The 8435-nt window shown below is 38.5% G+C and overlaps 1 pseudogene; it reads left to right on the top strand.

Moving 5' to 3' along the window:
• The first annotated feature begins 7999 nt into the window (after positions 1-7999).
• Positions 8000-8435, top strand: part of LOC148717980 (uncharacterized) — a 2161-nt pseudogene continuing 1725 nt past the window's right edge.

Raw genomic sequence — 8435 nt, 5'->3', positions numbered from 1 at the left:
TACGAAAGAGCATGAACCAAAGATATAAGCAGTTAAGAAAGGCTCAAAAATCAGGCAACCCGGATGATTGGAAAGTGTACAAAGATCTGAGAAACGCAGTAAGTAGAGCTCTGAAAAGGGTGGAAGTAGCTTACTGGAAGAAGTCTATGGGTGAAGCAAAGGGAGGATCTTGTGATTTTTGGAAGATTGTAAAGCAGCTGACAAAACAACACAAGAATCACAGCAAGAGAATTGGTCCACTGAAAGACGAAAATAACGTGCTAATTCACGATGATTTAGAAAAATCTTCCCGCTCACCATGAATACCTTTTTCGCAAAAGTTGGCGAAAAATTAGCATCCAAATTTCCTCCAACTGTTACAGGTAAGTCTTATATATCAAGAGTTACTCCTACAATATCTCATTTTGTATTTAACAATGAAGAGAGTTATTGCAGCAAGCTGAGAAAAGTTAACATCAGGAAAGCACAAGGGAGCGATGGAATAACTCCAAGGGAGATGAATGATCGTTGCCAGGGAGATCAACTACAGTATTGCCAACATAAGTAGAATGAGTTATGAATCGGCAAAGAGCCCGAAAAATTGGAAAACTGGTAAAGTCAGAGTTTTAAACAAGGGTGGTGATAGTGATAGGTGCGATAACTACAGACCTCTAACAATATATTGAGCAACCTTACCAAAATTACTGAATCAATCATCTGTGATACTATTGACTCTCATTTAAATGAGGTGCTCCAGAGAAACCAATGGGATTACAGAAAAGGTTTATCTACAAAGTCTCTTCTCCTGTATCTGACTGAAACTTGGAAACTGTCAATAGATCAAGGAAAAGTCGTAGGAGCCATTTTTATCGATTTTAGAAAAGCTTTCGACTCAGTAAGCCATAATATTTTGCATTATAAAATGCAAGCTTGTGGCATCAGTGGAAATTTATTTTGTTGGCTAAAGAGTTATTTATCAAGTCGATGGCAATTTGTTGAGCTTAATGGTGTTAAATCGTCTCTATTGGAAGTGAGATATGGAGTTCCCCAAGGTTCACTTTTGGGCCCGAGACTTTTTTCCATCTATGTAAACGATATTTCGGACAGTATATCACAGGGCGAAGTACACCTGTACGCAGATGATACTACAGCTTTTGTTATTGGAAGCAGTACCGACGAAGTCGTAGTTAAACTCAACCTGCTCTTGGACGAGATCCACACTTGGTGTGAGCGAAACAAACTTACCTTACATACTGGAAAGACTGAAGTAATGTTCATCCAGAAGAATAGTTTCGTGGGTCCCTTTTTACCAGTCAGATGTGGCGGTAAGCTAATTGAATTTTCAGGTAAGACAAAGCTCTTAGGAGTTTTGATAGACAATAACTTACTCTGGAGAGATCATGTTGACAAGTTACTTCAGTCATTTGGTTACCAGATACGTTTTCTGAGAAAAATTAGCTACCTCCCGATGTTACTTTTGGAAGAAATTTATTTCAAAACAGTAGTCTCACAACTCACTTATTGTATCTGTGTCTGGGGAAGCTGCTCCGTTAGTATGTTTAATGAATTGGAAAGCTTGCACGTCAAAGCTGGACGCATCATTCACCACATACCGAAAAACTTTCTGGATGGTGATGTTCTTGATTTTATCAAATGGGAAGACCTAGGAAATCTATACAAAAGAAGACTGGCAATTGAGATTTTCAAGATAAACAGTGGTATAAATAAATAAAAATAAATACGTAAATTGAAGCTCCCCCTTAGGGGCTTTTCAGCCACAATGTAAACTAACTAAGAGCTTTAAAATCCCCACTGGCAGGAGGGAGACCAGTGAGCTATTTACAGAGCGCAGCCGAGGAGTTGAACTGGGGGCAACCGAGAACAAATCCAGTGAGTGGCAGGGTGAAGGATTTGAACACAGAACACCGGATTACAAATCCAGCACCCTAACCACTTGGCCACACCGCCTCTCTATATGAATGACAGATTATCACCTTTCGTCAATTTCACCGAATCAAGGCGCAAAGGCCCACTCCTTGAATTTAGAAGAACAAAAACTGATCAAGGGAGGAACAGTCTATATTTTAGGGGCCCGATAATTTGGAACTCAATTGACAGAGCTTCTATATGTATAGAAATAGTTCAGGAATTTAAAATAGCACTGAAACGTAACAAAAACCATTTGCGGAAAGTTACCTTCATTCGCGGAACTGTTACAAATTCAAATAAGGACTTAGATGACTTTTTATATTATTAGTTTGAAATAGTTAATAGTATAAAGTAGAATTTTAATTGTATAAAGTAGAATTTTAATTTTAATTGTATACTGTATTCTTTTGTATATGTATTTTAATTAAAAGCAGGTCCACATCAGCTGTTTAGCTGCCACCACTGACCTGCTCTAACAAATAAAGCTTACTTACTTACTTACTTACTTACTTACGGCTGAACACAGCGATACAAAGCTATACAGGCCTAAACACAGCTATATAAAAATAATGATAATAGAATAATAATAAAAGTCTTTATTCAAGGTTTTAAACAAACGAGAGGGCTAGACACAGCCATGCAGGGCTAGACACAGCCATGCAGGGCTAGACACAGCTATACATGGCTATAGACAGCCATACGCACCTATAAAGAGCTATATGCAGCTATACAGGGCTATACACAGCTATATATAGCTATACAGAGCTATGGACAACTGTACAGAACTACACACAGCTATACACAGCTATAAGGGGCTATACACGGCTATACACGGCTCTACACAGCTATACAGGGATACACAACTATACAGGGCTATACACAGCTATACAGGGTTATACACAGCTATACAGGGCAATACACAGCTATACATAGCTACACGCAGCTATGCATAGCTAAACACGGCTATAGAGGGCTATACAGGCCTATACACAGCTATCCAGGGCTATACACAGCTAAAAAGGGCTATACAAAGCTATACACGGCTGACACTACACAGGGCTATAATAAGCTATGCACAGCTACACTCAGCTATAAAGAGCTATACACGGCTGTAGAGGACTATACAGGGCTATACACAGCTATACATGGCTATACACAGCTATACACGGCTATACATGGCTATACAGAGCTATACACAACTATACAGAGCTATATACACCTATACAGGGCTATACACAGCTATGCAGGACTATGCACGGCTATACAGAGCCATACAGGGCTATACACAGCTATTCACAGCTATAAAGAGCTATACACAGCTGTACAGAGTTATACACAGCTATAAACAGCTATACGAGACTATAAACAGAAATACGCGGCTATACACAGCTATACAGAGCTTATACACAGTTATACAAGGCTATACACAGCTATACAGGGCTATACACAGCGAAAGAGAGCTATATTTAACAATTATTCGCCGAAGGCGAGGTGAATATCGTCGAATAATCCCCGAGACGAAGTCGAGGAAATTATTCGACAATATTTGCCGAACCTGAGGCGAATGATTGTTTTAGTATAATTTCAGAGCTGAACAACAGAGAAATTTCTAAAATCATAACATTTTAGTAACATTTATTAACATTTTATTTTAACATTTTATATAAACCGCGTGGAGCGGTTTATATAGCGTCATATAAGGAACCGCTCGACCAATCAGATTGCTGGAAACTCTTTGCTCAGCTCTGAAATTATACTAAATAGCTATACAGGGCTACACATAGCTATACAGGGCTATACACAACTATACACGGCTATCTACAGCTATACAGGGCTATACACAGCTATGCACAGCTGTACATGGCTATACACGGCTATAGAGGGCTATACACAGCTAAACACAGCTATACGGGGCTATACACAGCTATACGGCGCTATACAATACAATACAATACAATACTTTATTATTAATTCTCCCTATGAGGTTTTTCAGAATTAATTTACAATGTTTGTAGATAATGTAAATAAAACTAATGGTATAAATATAACAACTTACATGAACTTGATATAGAAATGACTTAAAAAATTACTACTACTAAAAATAAAATTCACAACAACTAACACTATGAAATATTCTATAGTTATATATTGAGATACCAGTACCCTATTTCTTCACTAATTCTGCTTTTGCATGCTTTTAAAATTATCTTAGTGATTGAGCAGTTCTAGTGTTGTTACTGAGGCTATTCTACGCTTTTGCTGCTCTATAAAAGAAACCACGCTGGGCAGCCGCTGTTCGGAAGTTTGGCAAGTTTAGATCTTTCACTGTTGCGGAGATTGTAAGCGTGCAAAGTTGCTCGCTTCCCTATTTTACAGCTAATATATGCCGGCACTAAATTGTTAACACATTTATACATCATTGTCACGTCACGCAGTCGAAGTTGCTCCTCTATAGTTAGCCAGCCAAGAGCTTTCGAGGCCGGTGTAATCTGATCGTATTTCCTTGTGTCGGTTAGTATACGGGCGGCAAAATTCTGCATAAGTTGTAGTTTATGGATATTCTGTTTGTAAGTACCAGACCATACAATAGAACAATAGAATAGTTGACTTAACACAATAGAGTTAATCATTATATAAAGAACTTCTTTGGAGAACAGGTGGCGAACCCTACTTATTTTACATAAACTAGATAGCAAAGATGACGATAACGATGAGATGTGATTATTGAATGTTAAGCCAGAGTCTGGGGTAACACCCAGGTCTTTGGCGGACGTTGCTGTCCAAGAAAGGGTACAGTGACGTCAGGTAGCTTTGATATAAGCTGCCGCGTTCCAAAGAACACAAGTTTAGTTTTATTCGGGTGTATAAGCAGGTGATTTGCGCAACACCAGCCAGCGACACGGCTATAGAGGGCTATACAGACCTATACACAGCTATACAGGTCTATACACAGCTATACAGGGCTATACACAGCTATAAAAGGCTATACAAAGCTCTACAGGGATATACACTGCTCTACAGAGCTATATAGTGCTATACCCGGCTATACACAGCTATGTATGGCTATTCATGGCTATACAAGGCTTTACGCAAGTATGCAGAGTTATAAACAGCCATAAAGAGCTATACACAGCTCTACAGGGCTACACACAGCTATACAGAGCTATAAAGGGTTATACACACCTGACAGAGCTCTACACAGCTATACAGAGCTATTCTCAGCTATTCAGGGCTACATAAAGCTGTACACGGTTATACACAGCTCTACAGGGTTATACACAGCTACGCACGGCTTTACACAGCTATACACGGCTATCCGCGGCTATACAGGGCTAAACACAGTCATTCACAGCTATACACAGCTATACAAGGCTATACACAGGTATGCATGGCTATACACGGCTACACTGAGCTATACACAGATATACAGAGCTATATAGAGAAATACACAGCTAAACACGGCTATACACAGCTACGCAGAGCTATACACAGCTGTACAGAGCTATACAAAGCTATGCAAGGCTATACACGGCTATACACAGCTATACACAGCTATGCACAGCTGGTTAAGGATATACACTCTTATACAGAGCTCTACACAGCTATACATAGCTACGCACAGCTATACAAGCCTACACACAGCTTTACAGGGCTATTCACAAGTATACAGGGCTATACAGAGCTATACAGAGCTATACACAGTTATATATGGTTACACACAGCTATACAGGGCTCTATACACCTATACAGAGCTCTACACAGTTATACAGAGCTATACACAGCTATATAGGCCTATACAAAGTTATACAGGACTATACACAGCTATACAGGGTTATTCACAAGTATAAAGGGCTATACACAGCTAAACAGGGCTATATACGACTATGCAGAGCGGCTATACACAGCTCTACAGAGCTATACACAGCTATACAGGGCTATACGCAGTTATATAATTTATCATTAAAGAAGAAATACGCAAGAACAAATCCTCTCAAATATAGTTTTTTTTCCACAGGATAGTTGATTCCTGGAATCTTTTTCCCTTTGATACTCGTAGAGCAGCAAGTGTAAATAGTTTTAAGGCAGGTGTTAGGAAGTATTTAGTGGATAATATATCTAATTAATACATTCCGTGGAATTTTTATAATAATTATTTCTAGTTTGAAACATGTGTAATATATTTTTAGCCTATTTAACTTTGGTGATCTGTTTTCATATGGGGTCCTGGACTCCTTTACGGATTATCCATATGGCGTTTCTTCTCTTTTCGCTTGTACTTTATAACTTCATTTGTTTTAACTGAGCCATTAAATTGTAATAAATAAATAGATAAAATGAATAAAAATATAGATCTATACACAGCTATACAGGGCTATACACACCTATACAGAGCTCTACACAGCTATACTGAGCTATACACAGCTGTACAGGCCTACACACAGCTGTACAGCACTATACAAAGCTATACAGGGCGATTCACAAGTATACAGGGCTAAACACAGCTATAGAGAACTATACACAACTATACACAGCTATACAGGGATATACACAATTATACAGGGCTATACACGGCTATACAAGGCTATGCAGGGCTGTACACAGCTATATACGACAATACACAGCTATACACTGCTATGCACAGCTATTCAGGGCTATACATAGCTGTACACGGCTCTACACAGCTATACACAACTACACAGAGCTATAAAGAGCTATACAGAGCTATACACAGCCATACACAGCTATTCAGAGCTGTACACAGTTATATACAGCTATACACAACTATAAACGGCTCTACACAGCTATAAAGGGCTATACACAGCTGTACACGGCTATACACAGTTACACACGGCTATGCACAACTATTCAGAGCTCTACAGAGCTATACACAGCTATACAGGTCTAAACAGGCGGCGAGAAGGCGCCTTTCAGGCGGCGGTCTCTTCGACCGCCGCCCAGTTAGCCCAATGGATAGTGCGCTGGACTGTTGTGCGGGAGGTCGAGGGTTCGAGGTCTTAAAATAATTGAGAAGAATTTGCTACCTTTCTATAACATCAAGAAATGGTTAGATATTCTAGTCTTCTCGGATAGCGACGAATAAATGGAGGTCCCGTCTCCTGCAGGGTTGGGGTAGGAGACGTTAATTTCCCACACCGTGGCGAATAAATTGAATTTCAAATTTCAAATTTCAAATTTCAAATTTCAAATTTCAAATTTCAACACAGTTATACACACCTAAACAGCGTAATGTAAGAGTTTTATCATTTGCAGAGGGTAAAGCTCATGTGCGCAATAACCTGTCGAAATCGAGTTTTCAAGACTAGTATGCCAGTTTTGTATGGCACATTTCGCTTTTCTTGTTACCGTTTGGCACTAAACAATCCCATTATCATAGGGAAACTCTCTTTATTCGTCAGCGCCAGGAATAAGCCGGAATAAGGTCAAGCTAGGTGAATATTTGCTCGTTGAGCTCGAGACAAACTATATTTAGAAAAATACATTGCTATAAAATCAGAGGATCAAAGTAACTTTATCACAGAATGGAGTTTCTCATCAAACTTTTAGCGTTTTTAAAAACTTTTTTAATCAACGGGAGTATTTTGTAGTATTATAACCAAATTTTTAATTTTTCATTTAAGTGATACTAAGTTTCAGTAGTGGTAATTTCTATGTGAGTAGTATTGTAAGTAGTGTTGTTTGTAAAAAAAAAGAACATTCTGTAGCATTGTTGTCGTGTTTATAATAAATACAAGAGAGTAAAAAATTTTAAAAAAGACAAAAGCCATGTGATTGAATCAGACAGTGATTAATCGGACTTATGATAAATGTGAAGTGTTTTCCGATTACAGTAACTGTACTTTGAAATTTTTTAGTGGAGGTTTTTAAATGCCTAAAAAGTTTTTCTCCTGGAGACAGATATTGAGTATCTCTAAGTTGCTGGATCACACGCTTTTATTCTCCTTTACATATGATTTTGCTCCAATAAGACGAGCCTAGTGTGCCCTCAGCTTCACGTGCCTGTTACAATTCGCGTGCGTTTAAATAAAATAAGCTGCTGCGGCGATTCAGTTTGCAGTGTTGGCCAAAGACTATGAAAAAAGAAATTCAATGCACATTGTTTTGTGGTCAAAAATCACAAAATCAGAGGAATGAATACATAATTATAGGAATATACCAAGGAAAAAGTTTTTTGAAGTTGTCAGAGGGTATAGCGACAATTAATTATCGCGCATTAATGAGAACTTACAATTCTGACAACCCAAACTTTGATAATGTCATTTTTTGCGCGTACCCTGGAAACGATAAATTGATGGATTTATTCTTGGAGCAATTTCAAATCTCAAAGGACCTATATGAAAGTGGCGTGGACAAACGAGTGGCAAAAAGTACTATCTTGTGACCATACCTTTAAAACTAGTAAACACGTTGGTGTCACTCGAGAGGATAATGGTAAATTTGTATGCCAATTTCAAGGTGTCTCTCTTGGGTTAAATAAGAACGGAGAGGTTTTAACTTGGTGATTCACC

Source organism: Stylophora pistillata, chromosome 13, assembly GCF_964205215.1.
Source record: "Stylophora pistillata chromosome 13, jaStyPist1.2, whole genome shotgun sequence".
In the NCBI taxonomy this organism is placed as follows: domain Eukaryota; kingdom Metazoa; phylum Cnidaria; class Anthozoa; order Scleractinia; family Pocilloporidae; genus Stylophora; species Stylophora pistillata.
This window is presented reverse-complemented; position numbering and strand designations above follow the sequence as displayed.